The sequence below is a fragment of the Aedes albopictus genome, chromosome 3, assembly GCF_035046485.1.
Source record: "Aedes albopictus strain Foshan chromosome 3, AalbF5, whole genome shotgun sequence".
NCBI lineage: Eukaryota > Metazoa > Arthropoda > Insecta > Diptera > Culicidae > Aedes > Aedes albopictus.
This window is the reverse complement of record NC_085138.1, coordinates 318,665,901-318,685,410: the sequence shown is the minus strand read 5'-3', so window position 1 is coordinate 318,685,410 and position 19,510 is coordinate 318,665,901. Positions and strand designations below refer to the sequence as shown.

The following is a 19,510-nucleotide window of genomic DNA, read 5'->3' as shown; positions in this document are numbered from 1 at the left end:
TTTTAGAGAGTTCAAAGGAGAAAGCTTTTGAAAACTCTGCATAAAGTATTAGGTAATCATAAGAAATTTTTAACATTTTTTTAAACAAGCAAGTTTGAGAATGACGGAATTGACGAAATTCCTGAATCAGTTATTAGTGGAACTTCAGCCGAATCATTTTTTTTTTCCTGAAAACTAAAATTTATAATCGGAGCACTCGTTGAGATGGGCGTTTCGTGCACAGTTATTAACCTTCCGTTAATCGCGCTGTTGTACTTTGTACAACACATGAGAATTATCGACTATTACTTTGAAACCATCTTTTCTATCGATGTCAACCCCAAATGTATTCTACAGGAATCTTATTTGGAATATTATAAGACCTTTTTTGAAAACAGTATAACTCCTTATAATGCGGAAAATTGGAAATCGCAATATGAAGAACGTACTATATTTAAGATAAGATAGACAGTTGAATGTGAATAGGACAGATCGGTGAAGTACTAGATTTGTAGTAATGAGCTGAAGTTTAGTATGGTGAGAAGGTCAATTCTCCGTTTCTGCAATGAAATGGTGCAAAAAGCGTGGGTATTATGATTCCTTGCCTAATTTGATGCTGTTTGAGCAAAACTTTGGATAACTATGTTGTTTATGTTGCAAGAAATCGAGAAAATAACAACACTGTTGTCTAAAGTTTTGCTCAAACAGCATTAAATTAGGCAAGGAATCATAATACCCACGCTTTTTGCACCATTTCATTGCAGAAACGGAGAATTGATCTTCTCACCATACTAAAATTCAGCTCATTACTACAAATCTAGTACCGTAAACCGGGGTCAAATTGATCTCCGGGTTGAAATTGATCAGTCGTTTTTCAAGTAGATAAAGCATTTCTTGAATAATTTCTCTACAAATAGCATCAAGTATCAGATTTTACCAGCACGATATTTAAAATAAAACTATTTAAAATATGTTTTTTCTAACTGAAAAACGTCTGATCAATTTCGACCCGAAGATCAATTTGACCCCGGTTTACGGTACTACACCGAACGTGCCCCATTAGTGTATTTCAAAATCTAAATGATCTAGCAATATGGTGTCTTCGGCAAAGTTACTTGGGATATCAAGGGCCTTCGCGAAGTGATCTGAGAAATTCAGATTTCAACCGATAGGCGGCGCTAGTGAGCATGTAATTTTTATATCCCATATAACTCAGAATCCTGAGTACTTAGAAAGATAGTGTCTTCGGCAAAGTTGTTTGGTTAATTAAACACTAACTGATGGAGAGCCGTTTGGTTTGAAACTCCACATGTAGGTGGCGCTAGTGGGCAGTGAAATTTTATAACTCATACATCTCAGGACCCTGATTACTTAGGAAGATGGTGTCTTTGGCAAAGTTGTTTAGTAGATCAAACACTAACTGATGAAGACAAGTATGATGTGGAATTTCACATCCAGGTGGCGCAAGTGAGTACTCAAATATTATAACTCATATATCTCAAGATCCTGATTACTTAGAAAGATGATGTCTTCAGCAAAGTTGTTTAGTAGATCGAACACTAACTGATGGAGAGCCGTATGATTTGAAACTCCACATCTAGGTGGCGCTAGTGGGTATTCAAGTTTTATAACTCATATGTTTCAGGACCCTGATTAATTAGAAAGATGGTGTCTTCTGAAAAGTTGTTTAGTAGATCAAACACTAACTGATGAAGACAAATATGACGTGCAATTTCACATCCAGGTGGCACTAGTGAGGATTCCAATTTTATACCTCATATATCTCAAGATCCTGATTACTTCGAAAGATGATATCTTCGTCATTGTTGTTTGATGGATAAAGGATGGATGTACTTATCCCGTGACATTGACAACCTTAAGATAGAGTATATTGAAATAGGACGGTCAGATATTGAATATTTTACTAAGCGCTTTAACTTCATGTAAAATTAATTAATCAATTGCAAATTCAAACAAATTATAATCAACTAGTTGTGTAATTTTCAAATTTTGAAAACTTTCGGAATTATAAAAATTTACAGCTCGTTGATTTTTTTCTAGATGAATAATAACACGTTCATGCTCATGCAAATTTACAACTAGCGTCTTCTGGTGGCAGAAGCACGAATCAAATGATCAATCAACTGAAAGCCCTTGATCTACCAACCAACCTTGCCAAAGATATCAACTTCCCAGGTAATCAGACTCGGAGATATATAAGATATAAAATTTGCATACTCATTAGCACCACTTGCTGGCGAAATATTGATTTCAACGACCCATCAACCAAATGCACTTAATCTATTTGACAACTTTGCCGAACCCACCATCTCTCTTCTGGTAACCAGGATCCTGGGAACTATTGCATATACATTTTTTATGTTCACTAGCGTCATCTAGTGATGAAATTACAATTCAAACGCACAACTATCTGTAAGTTTTTGATCTTTTAGAAGGTCGGCACGAGAGGTAACTTTTCCTCCATTTGGTCTTTGATCTACCAAACAACTTTGCCGAAGACACCATCTTTCTGAGTAAAGTGGAGCTTCGTGGCCGTTCGGTTAGCGTTACCAAGCGTGTAACCACACCATGCTATCCACTGGTGAATGTAATGTATGTCGTGTCCATGGTCTAGTGTTAAGTTCTGTTCAGTCTGTACAGCCTCTGGCTGAAGACGGTGTCCCGTGCCTTTTTAATCGGAATCCTGAACTACATGAGATTAAAAATTTACATGATCACTAGCGCCTCCTAGTGGTGGCATTTGAAATCAAACTGTCACTCATCTATAAGCCCTTGATATACCAAACATCTTTGCCGAAGACACTACCTTTCTAAGTAATAAGGGTCCAGAGATACATAATATACAAGATAATATATAATATTTACGTGCTCACTAGCCCCGCCAAGTGATGAAATTTCAAATTAAACTGCGAATCATACGTAAGTACTTGACCTACCAAACAACTTTGTCGAAGACACCATCTTTCTAAGTTATCAGGTTCCCGAGATACATAGGATATAAAGATTATTTGCTCACTAGCGCAGCCTAGTGGTGGAATTTCCAATTAAACGGCCAATAATCTGTAAGCAGTTGACTTACCAAACAACTTTGCCGAAGACACCATCCTTCTAAGACATCAGGATCCTGAGATATAATATATAATATGAAATTGCTCACTAGCGCCGCCTAGTGGTGAAATTTCAGATTAAACTGCGAATCATCCGTAAGTCCTTGACCTACCAAACAACTTTGTCAAAGACACCATCTTTCTAAGTTATCAGGTTCCCGAGATACACAGGATATAAAGTTTATTTGCTCACTAACGCCGCCTAGTGGTAAACGGCCAATAATCTGTAAGCAGTTGACTTACCAAACAACTTTGCCGAAGACACCATCCTTCTAAGACATCAGGATCCTGAGATATAAGATATAATATGAAATTGCTCACTAGCGCCGCCTAGTGGTGAAATTTCAGATTAAACTGCAAATCATCCGTAAGTCCTTGACCTACCAAACAACTTTGTCGAAGACACCATCTTTCTAAGTTATCAGGTTCCCGAGATACATAGGATATAAAGATTATTAGCTCACTAGCGCAGCCTAGTGGTGGAATTTCCAATTAAACGGCCAATAATCTGTAAGCAGTTGACTTACCAAACAACTTTGCCGAAGACACCATCTTTCTAAGACATCAGGATCCTGAGATATAAGATATAACATGATATTGCTCACTAGCGCCGCCTAGTGGACGTATTACGAATCAACTTTGTCAGCATCAAGTAGCCCATGAAATTTACAACAACTTTGCCAAAGACAGTCCTCCTCTAAACAATCAGGATCCTGAGATATTTCAGAATGTATGGGTGTTGTACAAAGTACAACGCTCGACTGCTCGCGTTACAAAAATTGGCGCGAGTACTGAAAGGTTAAAGAGCAAAGGGTTTTTATGGTAGAATTTTTGGAGGATTTTTTTGCAGAATACTTGAATAGTTGAAGCTTTCGGAATTCTGAGACTGAGGACATTCTTGCTGTGTGACTAGAAACTCTTTATCATACATTTTCCAATGAATTAATATTTTTCTACATATCTTTAGCCAGACATTTTTTATAAAATGCTTCCTTTAAAAAAATATCACTCTTAGGAATACAAGTGTAGTGATGATTTAATCAATAAATTTCACTAGTATTACTTCATTTGTATCTTTACATAATAAGCCACTTGATAAGCAATCAAAGAACTATTTATCCAAAACATTTTATTCCAATTTATACATGTTTAAATTTTAGTTTGATTTAGGTGTTGTCATCCAAAGTTTTGGATTAGTAATAGTTAAAAATCAATTTATCAAAATAAATGCTCTTTATCTGTAGTGGAACGAGATCATGAATAATTGATTTTCCCTGAAAAATTCTGGCTTTTTATGAGTTTGACTCATCAGAATAATATGTTTTGTGTGGCGCGGATTTGATTGCCTCGGCGCGGATTTCAAATGGCTTTGCGCGGATTTTGCGGTTTTCAAATCGCCACATTTGTAACAGCCCTGGTGTTGGTCAGCTTTCATGTATTTATAGGCAAGATAGTACCCAACGGCGTAGTCAGCTTTTTGGCCAAGGTGGCGAGCACCCTTGGCAAATTTATACCTTCAAACTTTTATAAGAAAACGTATTTTCAAAATCGGTTTTCGTGCACATGTAGAGTATGGATCAAGGTATTGCTGTGTGCGTTCAAGGTGCAAACGGTGCCCAAATGCGCTTCAAACGCGGTAACACATGTTACCAAAGGCAACGTAGCAACCATAGCCAATATCACTACCAACCTAAGATTCGAAAGCTCCCACTGACATCGGGTTACTTGTTGGAAAATCTTACCGCATTTGGTGCTCCCGCATTTGATATTTGCATTTTGAATGCACACAACAATATCTTTTGAATTTTTTTTTGTAGTGGAAAATGTTTTTCATTTTTGCAGAAACCATTTTTGAATGAAATTTCACATAAAAATGGTTTCTGCAAAAATGGAAAACATTTTCCACCTCAAAAAAAAAAAATCAGAAGATACCTTGATCCATACTCTACATGTGTACGAAAACCGATTTTGAAAATATTGCTTCGTTATTTAATAAAAAATCAAAAACCGAAAAAATGAGAAAATGCTTCCAGTTTCGCCTCAATAGCATTATATCACAAAAGCATTATTTAACCCTTCAGCAGTCATGCTGTTGTATTTTGAACAATACGTTGAAAAAATCAAAATCAGCGTTATGCTGGTCGCAGTACCCAATTTCTGGAAAATTGAAAGAATTCCTGCAAGACTTTTGTAAGAATTCCTGTTGGAATTGTCTGAGTAAACTCTTGAAGAAAATGTTGGAAGGATTCCTGAAAAAAATCTCTGGAAAAAAATTGGACAACTTCTTGGAGGAATTCCAAGTCAAATATCTGCAGGAATCCTCACTCAAAATTCGGAGGGAATTCAAGGATAAGTTCTAAGTAAAACAATCGTTGGAAGAATCTCTTGAAGCATTTTCAGGGGGATTTCTGAAGAAGTCCCTTGACAATTTTTTGATAGAATCCCTGATGGACATTCCTCCTCAAAACATCTCTTGTAAATTCCCAAAGGGATCTCTGGAGTTCTTGAAAAAAGACAATGGATAACTTCTTGTAGGGATTTTTGTTCTTGTAGGGATTCTTGGAGAAAAAATCACAAGATATATTCCTGAAAGAATCGCAGGACGAATTGCTGAAGGAAACCCTTTGCAGGGGCTGCAGGCGGTTTTCTTGAAGGAATTCACGGATAAATTCCTGAACAAATCCGTGGATGTACTCCTAAAAGAGTTGGTGGAGATAAATGTGAAAAAATTCCTGGATGTCTTCTTGGAGAATTGTCTGGCTTCTGTATGGATCCTTCTAAAATTATCTTGGAGAATTCCAATACAAATCGCTGCAATAATTTATCTAGGAATCCTTGAAGTAATTAAAAAAAATCTTCAGTTATACCTGGAGAAAATCATGGGTGCATCCCTGGAAAAGATCCCAAGAGAAATTTCTGAAGGGATCACTAAAGGATTCCTGGAGCAATCCCTGGAAAAATCCCCGCTTTAACCCCTGGAAAAATTCCTGGAGAAATTCCGGTCCCCTTAAAATTTACTTCTAAATTCCCTTGAAATATCCTTCCAGATTCTCCTTGGAATAGCCTTGGAATTTTCATTGATGTTGGAATATCCTTTGAAATCCCCCAGGAGCAATCCCTGGATGAATTCCTGGAGGAATCTCTAGAACAATTCTGGGAGGAAACCCTGGAGAAGTTTCTGAAGAAATCTCTCTAGGAATTCCTGGAGGTATTCCTAGAAAAAAATCTGGAGGAATTTCTGGAGGAATTCTTGGAGAAATGTCTTAAAGAACTTCTGGATTCTGGATTACTGAAGGAGACCCCGTAGAAATCCCTGGAAGGATTCATGGAAAAACTCCTAGAGGAATTCTTGGAAGAATTTCTGAAGGAATATCTGAAGGAGTCGCTGAAGAAATTCCTGGACGAATACCTGGACCAATCCCTGAAAAAATCCTGGAGAAATCCCTGGATGAATTCCTAGAGGAAACTCTAAAGGAATTCTGGAAGGAATCCAAGAAAGAATTCACAGAGCAATCACTAGATAAATTCATGAAATAATTATGTGTTCCCATTTTTGTGGAAGCTTGATTGTGATGTTGTGTAGCTATTTTGGAGATTTTTTTTTATTACCGTACGGATTTATGCCGAAGGGTTTCAGATTTTCATGAAACTTTTTCCACAGGCAGAGTTCATAGATATATGAACAAAAAAATTCAGGGTCACCTATTTTCCCGGAAAACGCAGGTGGAAGTTTTTTGTAATACTATTTACTTTAAAAATCATAACTCAAGAACGCAGCTTCGTAGAGACAAAGTTTTTTTTAAGGAAATGAAAGCAAACTTTCCCAGTAATCCAAATATGAAGTGGACAAAGTTTTCAACAAAACTTTCCACAGTTGAGAAAGTTCGTAAAGAAATGCCAGAAAAAACTATGCCCGAACTCGTCGAAAATTTCAAAAAAAAAATGTTTTTGAGAAGGTAATTTCATAAGCTTTGATCGCTGAAATTTTTATAAAGCACTTTGTTTTTTTTTTTGTTCCTGAGTTATGACCAATTTCGTGAAAAATGACCATATAATATAGGTTTACATGGTCATTTTTCACAAAATTGGTCATAACTCAGGAAAAAAAAGTGCATTCAAAAAATTCCAGCGATCAAAGCTTATAAAATCACCTTCTCAAAAATATTTTTTTGAAAATTTTTCACGAATTCGGGTATAGTTTTTCCGGCTTTTCTTTATGAATTTTCTCAACTGTATAAAATTTTGTGGAAAACTTTTTCCACTTCATATTATAATTTTTTTTAATTCCTGGAAAAAAATGCTTTCATTTTCATTAAAAAACTTTGTTTCTACGATGCTTCGTTCTTGAGTTATCGTTTTTCAAAGAAAATGCTTTTATGGCACATTTGGACATTTTTCAACAAAATTGGCCATAACTCAAAAACGATCGATCAAAACGATCAATTCTGACTATACACGTCAATGGTTGCTCCTCCGTGATTGATCTGAACTGCTACCAATTGCACTGAGATCCAACTGAATAAGGTGCTGGGACATTCCACTCATTCTCAAAGTGCAATTTTAGCAGCTCATGCATATTCGCCGGCCAAGTCCTTATAGTCAGCTGGGAAAGGAAAGGAATGTTAGAGTGTTACTGGTTGTTGCTACTAGAGACCGAGAGCACTCTGCGTCCCCACAACCCGCACGGACTGGGGCATTTGTTAGACGGAAAGAATGGCAGATCTAGGAGTCACCGTTGGGTCGGTGATGCAATCCATGGATAGGGGTTATTTATAGTGTTCGTGATAGATTGTGTGGTGAATAAGGTGAATAAGGTCAAGCGGCACAGCACGCTTTGGTTGCATAACTTATAGGCGTTATATATACGCTGTGCTGTGAGTGGAAGTCGGAAGGGAGGGAAACGACTTTTTTTTTCAATTCGTTTCTGGTTCTAGCGATGGCTATGAACATATGAATATACATGAGTTGTATATGTAGAGAAGAGAGAGCGAGAGAAAGTGGATAGAAAGATACAAAGTAGGATGAAAAGGACGGGCCAGGGATTGAACCCATGACCTTCTGCATACGAATCAGAAGCGGTAGCCACTAGACCACCAAGCCCGTTAAAATTGGCCATAACTCAAAAACGAAGAAAAAGTGCAATCCAAAAATTTCAGCAATTAAAGCATATGAAATAACCTTCTCAATAATATTTTTTTGAAAATTTTCCGCGAGTTCGGGCATAGTTTTTCCGGCTTTTCTTTACGAATTTTCTCAACTGTGAAAAACTTTGTCCAGCTCAATTTTTGAGAAAATTTTCTTTCATTTCCCAAAAAAAACTTTGTTTCTACAATACTTTGTTCTTGAGTTATGATTTTTCAAAGTAAGTAGTGTCAGGGAAAAACAAAAAAAAACACTTGAGTTTTCCGAAAAAATAGACGACCCGGAGTTTTTCTCAATTTTTTTATTCAGTTATCCATAAGCCCTGCCTGTGGAAAAAGTTTCACAAAAATCTGAGACCATTCGACCAAATTTGTGCGATAATGCAAAAAATGCCCAGTTTCAGTTGAAAAAGTGATTCAATTTGGTTGAAGCGGTTTATCTCAAAGGAAAATGCATATCTTCAGGCGTTTTATGGTCAATTTCAAAATTTCAATTTATTATTTAACAGCTGAATTCATTAGTTGTAAGAGTTTTGACGTGTTTTTCGTGTTATGAATTTCAATATTTAGTGGAGAAATTACCGACGTTCAATTGCATGCTGATTTTTTTCGTCCCATAGTGGCATATTCATTTTTTGGATTTTTTTGGATGTTAAAATTTGTTGAATAAAATTCTGTCACGTAGTTAAATAGAGATCCACACGGTATCAGTTTTGCAGACATTATTTTGCCGATATTGGAATTGCTACAAATATTATTTGCAAAAGTTGTTTGAAGTGATCAAGGAACCTGAAGAAATTCCTGGTTGAATTCCTCGAGCAATCCCTAGAAAAAACCTGAAGGAATCCCTGGATGAACTCTTGGAGAAATTTCTAAAGCAATCTCCTGAAAAGTTCCTGGAGAAATTTCTGCAGGAATTATTGGAGAAATCTCTGTATTTAGCTCTGATGATTACCCATTTAAATAAATAAATTCCTGGTAGAATACCTAAAGCAATTTCTGGAAGAATCTCAAGAGGAAATCCTGGAGCAATGCCTGGAGCAACTTTTTGAAAAAATCCTGGCGGAATCCCTGGAGATGACCCTGGAGGACTCGATTGATGAGTTCCTGGAGGAGTTCTTGGAGAACTCTTTGGAGAAATTTCTGGAGAAATGTCTGGAGAAGTTCCTGAAAGAATTTTGGAGGAATACCTGGAGCAATTCCTAGAGGAATCCTTAGGAGAAGCTTCCGAAGACATTTCTTGAGAAATTCCTAAAGAAAATTCTGACGGACTGTTTGGAGGAATACTAAAAGAATTTATGGAAGAATGCCTGGAGGAATTCCAGGCAATATTCATGGGGGGATCCCTGGAGAAACTCCCGGAGGAATCCTTGGATGAGATATTCCTGGATGAATTTCTGAAGGAATTCCTGGAGAAATTCCTGGGGTAGTTCCTGGAAGATTTCATGAAGGAATTCTGGGGGAGTCCCTGGAACTTTTGGATGAAATCCTGAAGGAACGCCTGAAGAAATTTTTGGAGGAATGTTTAGAAGAGTGGAAAAGAATGGAATTTCTAGAAGAACTCACCGAAGAACTCCTAATGGAAAGCCTGGAGGAATTTCTGTAGGTATTTTTGTAAAAATTCCTGGACGAATTGTTGAAGAAACCCCCAATGGAATTCCTAGAGGAATCTCGAGAAATTCTTGCAGGAATCTCAGGAAGAATTTCTGGAAGGATTCCTGGATAACTTCCTGGGGAAATTTCTGACGGTATCATAGAGAAATTGCCATAGAAATTTCTGTAGGAATATATTGATCAATTCCTGAAGAATTCCTGGAGGAATGCTTAGAGGAATCCCTATTGAAATCTCTGGATAATATCCGAAGGAGACTCAGGTGGAATGTCTGAAGGGTTATTCCTGGAGTAATGCCTGGAGAAATTTCTTAAGGAATGCCTAGAGCAATACCTGGAGGAATTCCTGGGGACATGCCTGTAAGGATTCCTGAAGGAATCTACAGATGAATTAGCGGAGGAATCTCTAAAAGAATTTCTGGAGGCTTCTCTGCGTAAATTCTCGGGAGAAGCCTTGGTTGAACTTTTGGGGGAATCCTTGGTGAAATCTCTGGAGCAATTCCAGCAAGAATCCCTGGAGGAATGCCAAAAGAAAGCTCAGGAGAAATTCTTGGAGGAATTCTTTGAAGAAGCACTGGAGGACTTCCAGTAGGAATCTCTGGAAGAATTACTGGAGGAATCCCTGGAGGAATGCCTGTAGGAATACTTGGATGAAATCCTAGAGGAATCTTTGATCTGAATTCTTTGAAGAAGCACTGGAGCACTTGCAGTAGGAATCCCTGGAAGAATTTCTGGAGGAATCCCTGTAATGCCTGTAGGAATACTTGAAGGGCGCCTGTATGCAAGTCAGTATAGGAAAGTGTGAATAAATGGATGATAGCTGTTGCTTGCCCACGGCAGACCGTATATGCCACTGCACTTGCACAAGTTTATGGGCGTGTCGGAGTATTTTGAAAAATTTTTGCACGGCCAGAGGTTTCACATTTGTTGCGTGAATGCCAGGTAATAGATCAATTACTTCGAAGATAATGCGGCACAGTTCGCTGGTTGCATAACGTGTAGGCGTAATATGATAGACTGATACTGGGCTGTGAAGTTAGAAAGTAGGGAAACGGCTTTTTCAATCCGTTTTTGGTTCAAGCGATGACTACGAATATCCATAAGTTGTACATATATGTAGAGAAGAGCACAAAGAAGAAAGATATAAAGTGGAAGGAAAGGAACGAACAAATGATAAAACCTCCAACTTTCTTGCATACGAATCGGAAGTGGTAGGCCTAGACGCTAGACGACCAAATTCGTCATGTAATAAACAGAATTGTTTTTAACGAATATAATAAATATTTTTTAATTAATTGCGTATATGTGTGTAATCTAGTTTTTGAGTCCCAGCAAAGTTTACGATGTTAAAGGGTCTGATTATCATCATATCATCGACGAAATCGGATTTTTTACAAAAAAAAGCTAACATCGAATCCTTGAATTTTCCTATAAAGCCTTCTTCATATAATGAATGAATCGTAGGAGATGTAATGTCCCAACTTGTTGCGCTCCACGTTTTTATCCTCCACAAACCAAAAACAGTGTCCTATCCACCACAGTGGCGGGCCATTCTGTTCAGATTGGTCATATATTTTTGTCCTTTTACGTAAACCACCACAACGTCATCGACTCCCCACTCCTACGCAAGGCGTGAAAATTTATTCATATCCTGCAGTGGTAAAGACTAACAAAACCGTACCCAAATATACCTACCCACCTCCATGTTTGCTCAGACATTATTCTCGACGACGACGACTATCGACGCACCTTCTCATGTGAGTGGATTTCGGTGTGGATCTGGATGGGTACGCGTCGTCGTCGTCGTCGCCATCATTACATTGCATACACGGAACCGCCAAACTACCCAAAATTGAGTTCTTTTGACGCAATCCCATAGTTCGGCCCAATAAGCCAAATTTGAGTAAATCGATTAAACTCACACTAGGTAAATTGCCTTCACCTCCAGCAAAAACATTTACTTAAGAGTAGGTAAATTCAACCCAAGACCCCCCCTCTTTCAACCCAAATTTGAGTAAACCTGCATTTACCCAAAATTGGCTTATTGGGCTCAAGGACCCCCGTTGGGTAGATGCATCTCTGTTTGTTTTTGACAACATCGGCGAGGGAAAGAGGGAAAACAACCTAATTTTGGGTAACTAGTTTATTCGATATACTCAGCTTTGAGTAAAATCGATCCAAAAATTAGGTAGTTTGATTTCTCCGTGTACTTTTACTTTGTAGTCACAACATAACCCTGCTACTGTTTCGGGCTTCGTGCATCTGCTGTTATCGCCCCCACCATCCGCCCCACACACGGCCTTCATTAACAGCACGCTTCCACAAGAGCATGATCAGGGTTTCCCAACCAGAAAAGGGTCTGATATAACAAGAAATATCAGGAGAGAAGTTATGAATGCTCAACCAACCGCTAGGGACTGGCCTAAGTAGAATGTCGATTACACTTAACCCTTCAGCGCGCGCGCCGTTGTAAAAAGTACAACACTACCAAAAAACCTCGCTCGTCGTATACAGCGCGAGCGCGGTGCAGTTTCAGCTGCTTGATGGCGCGCGTCCTGGAAGGTTAAGGACAAACTTGTTAGAATCCTAAAATGGCCGCCACAATTGCTGACTTTGACACCTACTCACGATTTCGAGCGCACAAATCTCTCCGTAAACAAAACCAGCACACCTGATCTTCTTGATTTAAGCAAGAACAGAATAATAAAATACTCAAGCTTGTTTCTTGAGATTTGGGCGTTTGCAGTTCCGATACACTGTTGAAACGGGATTTCAAAACGTTTGTCCTTAAACTTCTTAGTATGCAGTATTCTTTTCTGCACTTCTTTTTTATGCACCTTTTTATGCCAGGGGCGCTTCAGGTGATCTCAGAGTCATTTCAGGGGGTTAGGGGTTTCAGGAATCTTAGGGGCGTTTCTGGGGGTTTCAGGAGATTTTTGGGATCTCAGGATCGCTTTAGGGGGTCTCAGGGACGTTCCAGTTGGTCTAAGGATGGTCTCATCAGTGTTTCAAGGGGTTCCATGGCGTTTCATGAGGTCCCATAGTGTTTAAGGGGTCTCAGGGGCGTTTGATGTGGTTCCATAAGGACTTTTTTATATTTATTTCCTTTATTATTACGGGGTCCTAGATTGTTTCAGGAAGATCTGCGTTCCAGGCGATCTCAGGAACGTTTCAGGGGGTCTCAAGGGGTATTCCAGGAGGGTTCAGGAGGTCCAGGGGCTTTTAAGGAGCTCCCAGGAGGTTTCAGAGGGGTTTCAGGTGGTCTCAGGGGCGTTTTCGGGGGCGTTTTAGATGATCCCATGCAGTGTTGGTAAAATGTCACTCAAAGCGCACTCATGAACCGCTCCTGCGTGAGCGAATTCGCGCGCGATTCTGATTCATTTCCTCTTGCGCGAGATTTTCATGCAAAATCTCGCTCTCACGAGTCAAGCACTCGAAATCTCTTGTAAAACGAACCCAAAACAATTCAATGTTTTTGTACGCTAGATATGTTTTTGTTCTATCATATAATCCTTAACATTTCGATGTAATTAATAAGAGTACCAAAAAATGAAGCAATGAGAGAAATTACGAGTCAACTCATGCATGATTTTTTCGGCGATGAGTTTGGCGAGTCAAGAATCGCGCGTGAAACAACTCAATCATGAGACAATCATGACACTGTGTTGGGAATTCCAAAAGTTTCAGGGTTCACAGCAGGTGGTTCCACAGGGTCTCATAGAGATGCTTCAAGAGGATCTCAAAGCTGTTCCAGGGGATCTCAGGTGTAGTTTACGGGGTGTCATGGGTGACTCAGAGGGTTCCCTATGAAAATAGGGTCCCAGGAGTTTTAGGGGTTTCCAAGGGATCTACAGGGGGCTTAAGAGGGCCTCAGGAGCGTTTCAAAGGGTCTCAGTAGTGTTTTACGGGGTTCATGGCCATTTCAGAGAGTTCTAAAGCGTTTCAGGGAAGTTTCGAAGGATCTGAGGGACGCTTTAGGGGATCTCAGGGGTGATTCGGAGAGTCTCAGAGGATTTCTGGGGATTACATGGGATCACAGAGACACTTCGTGGGTTTTCCGGGGCGCTTCACGGGGCACCAGGGGCGTTTTACGGTGTTTTAGGGGTCCCGAGAGGTTTCTGGGGGTTCCAGAGGGTCTCATGAATGCTTTAAAGGGTCCCAGGAGATTTCATGGAGGTTCCAAGAGGTCTCTCTGGGTAATTCCTGATGAAATCACTGGATTCAAACATAATAATATGTTGAAATTTAAGGGGTTAAGGAAAGTTTAGGAATACCTAAAGAAAGGGAAGTTAAAAGTAAAGGTTACCAGCGTTCACTTTTTACCTAATTTATAACATATTGAGTTGAAGAAAAATATTATAGCAGTATAACAAAATATGATATAAAACTGATATAATTTTCTAGTCTGGTGTGTAAATAAACAAATCACATCAGCATCTTCTTCGTTAAAGCACCTACCTATCACGCCGAGAGCCTCGTCTCGAGTACCACTTCCTTCAAACTCACAAAATGTGAGTCCTTGCTGCGAAACAGAAGTAACCACGAGTCCCAAGATGAACTAGGCTAGGGTCAGAAATTCCCTTACACAGATATAAACACATGTTATATATGGGGTTTTACGTCTGAACTTGATGGAAACAAGGATGTTTGACTCATTTGTCCATAACTCAGTTCAGAAACCTAATATTGAAATGTTGTGTTTGGCAAAGTTGTAGATTAGTGTTTTTCCTACAATTATCACCAAGGACGCCATATTCTAGCTCTAATATTTACGTCGTAAAAGTATTAGTACCACCTACTCATACTAAACGATCGGATTTTTCGATCGTTAAGTATGAGTAGGTGGTACTAACGCTCTACCCGAATAAAAAATACAGTAGAAAAACCGAACGTTGTATTGTAACAGTACTATTTAGAACTTTTTTTTAAACACGGACACGTTTAGAACTTCCAGTGAGCTGTTAGCTCTTTGAAGGAAGCACGACACTAGACAACAGACTAGCATGCAACGCCCAGTGGCCATAGGCGAAACTACTGGGGGTGCCGGGGGTGCCAGGCACCCCCTAGAATTTTAATGCATTGCTGTGAGATATGGGCCATGAATGATGAATGGATGAACTAATGAATATTTGTTTGTAGTGCACCCCCTGGCAAAAATCCGTAGTTTCGCCAATGCCAGTGGCACAGCCGAAAACTTTTCCTGACAGCTGCGGCGGGAATCGAATCCGCGCTCCTTAGCACGATGCGACTAAAGGCTTGGTGACACTAGCCGCACGACCACGAAGCTACACAACATAACAGCCACTGACATAACAGTAAAAATAAAAATACAAAAACAATAAGATGTAATGTAGACAGCATACAGTGAATTGTAAATAAGATTTTTACAATATACTATACAGGTTGTTAAGTATCGTAACAATACAAAAAAAAAATTCTCCATATATATATTTTTGCAAAACCATATATTTTATTGTAAATGAATTAATCTAAATACTGATACGTGGGTTTTAATATACCGTACATTGTATGGTACATCCCAAGTAACAATTTTAATGTTATCAAAGTTTTTTAGCGATTCAAAAACCCTAAACATAAAACCATTGATGCCGACTTGAAAATGCTCTCGAGTTCTTGTATGCCTCAATAAGCCCACGTTCTGGCTAGTTGGCCCAGTCTTATTAGGGTCTACAGGACTTCGTATGCAAGCCGGCTTAGAATTTCGGGTTGTATCATAGTTTTATCAATCTTCTAAATAAAACCATCTTCTGACTTGTCAAATAATTGTTTTGATTATTTTTCACTTTCAATGTTCGATCGTCAGAATTAATTATGCTTGGTTGTTTATCCAGCCATCAATTGGAAAGATGCAGATATGGAATTCAGATTTGTTTTCCTATTAATTACGTGTCAGGAGACATGCCACGGAAAATTTGTGGTGAATGTGACTATGATAATGACAAAAACTAAGTGCGCCACACAAACTATGCATAATTCGGAAGTTAAATGCATTTAATTTACTCGGTGGATTTGGGTGCAAAAAAGGTTTTTTTCAACGCAGCGGAGTTGAAAAGACATTATGTAATTATTCTGACAAAATAAAATGACGAAAACGTGTTGTATGGTTTAATTTGATCTTAAGCTGTACGTGAAATCATAAAATTGAGTAATAATTTTTCTGTATTTACATGAATTATCCCATCTAGGCGACATATTTTTCTGATAAAACTCTGTTTTCCTGATGATTCCTCCAATAGGGCTAACCCTCCTGAGGTAATCATAACTGAGCTCATGATAGAACTAGCGGTTTTATCACAGCATTTTCTTGGTTTATGTTACGGCCACGAAATCTTTTGTTGGTTTTATGCATTGCCTCACAGTTTTGTGTATTTGTTTACAAAAAAAAATCTCTCCGACAACAACCGCAAATGCAAGTTTTATTGAAATGGTATATAATAAGTGATAAAACCAATTCATGTCTACTTGCAAGTCTTTAACTGAAGATGTTTATAGCAGAAGTTATATGATAGTTTTATAGAACGCCAAAGGTTCAAAGTAAAAAACTATTACATAAAACTAATTTAGAACAACTAGCTTTTTGACATGCTCGTATAAAACCAGGATAAAACATGAATAAACCTTCAAGGCATGCTGATTGTTACTTGGGATGTATGGTTTCAAACAATAAATGTGTACCATAAATATATTGTTAAATAAAAAGAACCGTACTTAACCCGATTTTCTTTTATTTACAGATATTCCCCTAACAAGCCCAGGTTATTCATCATCAATATATTGTTTTTAATTGAAATTTCACTACTGGCTATACATTTAATCAAATGATTCTCTTTTGTTATGTGGTATTGTTTTACATTAAATAAACCATATTGTTATATTATCTTGTCATTTTACTCCTGTCAGTGGCATCTTAGGCCTACTAGCCTTATTAGAATACGCTTTGGGAATTCTCCAGAACGTTTAGGATAACCCTTCATATATAGGATCGCCCACGTCTAAGTCTGAGCAGTCTCTGATTGCATTAACAGTTGAAGCTTAGGCTCCCATGCCCCACCAGCCAGATAACCGGGTTTTGCAAACTTAGCATTATTTGTGGCAACACTTTGAGCGGCATGATGGAACTAAGCCGAGCGCGCTAAGTGTTATTAGACCACTAATGTAGTTGCATGAAGTGGGTGACGAGGTACATAAGTATCATTACAGCGTGCTTAACCGTTATTGCAATATCGAGGATCCAGGTTGACTAAAGTATGAAATACATAACAACTCATGAGAAAACTGTCAAGTTCGATTCAAATATAAGTTAGGTTAAAAAGCGAACCCGCAGATGAACCTATATTAGAGGTCATTTCAATGTTCAGTCCAGTCCAAAATGTTGAAGATGGCTCTACGTCAAAGATAAATTTCGTCAATCGCATTTTATTCGGTTGTGGTCAAAGGCAAGTTCACATGAGAAGAAAATAAAACTTCTCTAAATTCAAATACAGAAACAATAGTGTTAAACTCATTCACTGATTTACGGTAATCTGACCTGCGTCTTTCCGGGTTGACCTACATTCGTATTCCTCTCATCGCACTCTACATACCTAGCCCGCCATGTCTCTTGGATCTGCAGTCCTTAAGACATCTGGTTTACCACTTATTTAAACATTTTATTGACTTTAAATAGATGTTTCAACTTCACTTTTTCCTCTTTCCTTTCTTTTGCATCAAAAAAGTCACGAACATCAACAAAACAAAGCACGGAAAAAATCTAAAACTGGAATAAATAATGGAAAATGCACGGAAAAATAATGTTTCGGAAAAAGTGAATGGTTCAAACGTAAGAAAAACAATATTATACTGTTTGTTACATAAAAATCGAATGCATATGCATAGTAGTTACAATGTGCAAAGCTTTTAGCGAACCATTTCATTACAATACACTTTATTGTACCTAGCTGGTAAACTGTATGGTGCAGGAATGGTTTTCACCAATCACCCTATTATTAGTTTTTATCCGGGTAGCGCTGTATATATAAGAGGTAGAATATGACGTCCTTGGTGATAATTGTAGGAAAAACTCCAATCTATAACTTTGCCGATCACCACATTTCAATATTAGGTTTCTGAACTGAGTTATGGACAAATGAGTCAAATGATTGCCAGGTGATCGAAAACATCCCTGAATGGAAAAGGCAAATGGCTTTCTCAAATCAGTCGTTACCAGTGCACAGCGAATTAGGGGAACTTACGTACGTATTTTCGGTCGTTTTGCTCTCATCGTCATGAGGGTTTTTTTTTAACTCATTGAACTTTGTCTCAAATTTTTCACAAACAAGCAGAATTATACGACCAAGTTTCATGCAATTTAGTCGACGAAAAACCCCACATGACGAAGAGAACAAACCTGCCGATAATATGCTTTGTCACCAAATATAAAATTAAAAAATCTAAAATAAAAACACGTATAGGGTAGAAGTATCAGTTTTGGTCAGCCCGAAGTTTTGGCCATAGTGCGGTATTCAGCCTGTTACGATCTAAATCGGCATAAATTTATTTTTTACTAGTAGGTTCTAATATAATATGATGATTACAGCTGTGTAAACCATACATTTTCATTAAAAACAAGAAGAAAAAAAAATTCCTAAAATAGCAGCTCCCATATATCTATTTTGGACAGGGCGCTTCTAATTTGGCCACTCCCATAAGAAATACACGTGATTAGCCAAAATAGAAACCAAAGCTGAGAATATGGCCAAAACTGCGGCAATGCTTCTATTTTGACCAGTGCCACTTTTAGTACAAAAATCAAGTATTAGTCATTTTTCTAATAAGGTATAGATCGAAACCATTCATTTAACACGTTGGTAGTTTTCATTGGGGCACGGTAAAGGCTGGGTATGCTGCGCAATTCAGATCCCATTGTGATCCACTAGCCTCTGCCCAGCAACTCCTATCCCTACCTCCACGCGGTACCGGCCGGAAACTATGAGCAACCTTAGGGAAGATCGGGTAACCCACCCCGGTGGGAACTTTGGTCGTAGGCTGACAGGGAAGGGGGGGTTTGCTTCGGCAAACCTGAGCGTCTGTTCTCCAGGAGGAGCGGCTCACAACAGCGTCTGATCCCCATGTTAGGGGCGGCTGATCTACGTCCGAGTGCCAGGGAAGGACTCTAAGCTCAACTGCCCAAGTAACACAGAAAACATCTTTACAAATAAAAATTCCGAAACATGTATTATAAATGTTATATATACGTTTCAGAAAACATCTTATGTTGTAATCAAGTTCTCATTATGTTGGCGAATAACAAACAACAAAAAATACAATTTGTTTCGTTTGTCAACTTCATCATGTATGAAATTGATTGATTTTACAATTTTATAACATTACTCGAACATCGATCATTTGATAAATCACTCGATCCCGCATGTCACATATTACAGATTGCTCTTCATACATACAACAGAAAACCCTTCCCAGATAGTATCAGCGGTTTCCAGTCACTGTTACGTTACTGGAGGAAATCCAATGGAATACCTCTTAGCAGCACCGCGCTATAGCAACGAACCATCTAATCGCGGATTGTTCCGAAGACATGACCGGATTAATTTTCAATTAATGTGCGAAATGCATCTCGCAAATAATCTCAAA

General features: G+C 38.4%; 1 protein-coding gene and 1 long non-coding RNA gene across 4 annotated transcripts in view; one reads left to right on the top strand and one right to left on the bottom strand.

Annotated features, from left to right (window-relative positions):
- LOC134284183 (uncharacterized) overlaps nucleotides 1-19,510 on the top strand; it is a 531,430-nt gene that overhangs the window by 483,549 nt on the left and 28,371 nt on the right. The window lies entirely within an intron of this gene.
- LOC109623256 (cationic amino acid transporter 4) overlaps nucleotides 1-19,510 on the bottom strand; it is a 31,706-nt gene that overhangs the window by 5,686 nt on the left and 6,510 nt on the right. The gene's annotated exons all lie outside the window — the stretch shown is intronic.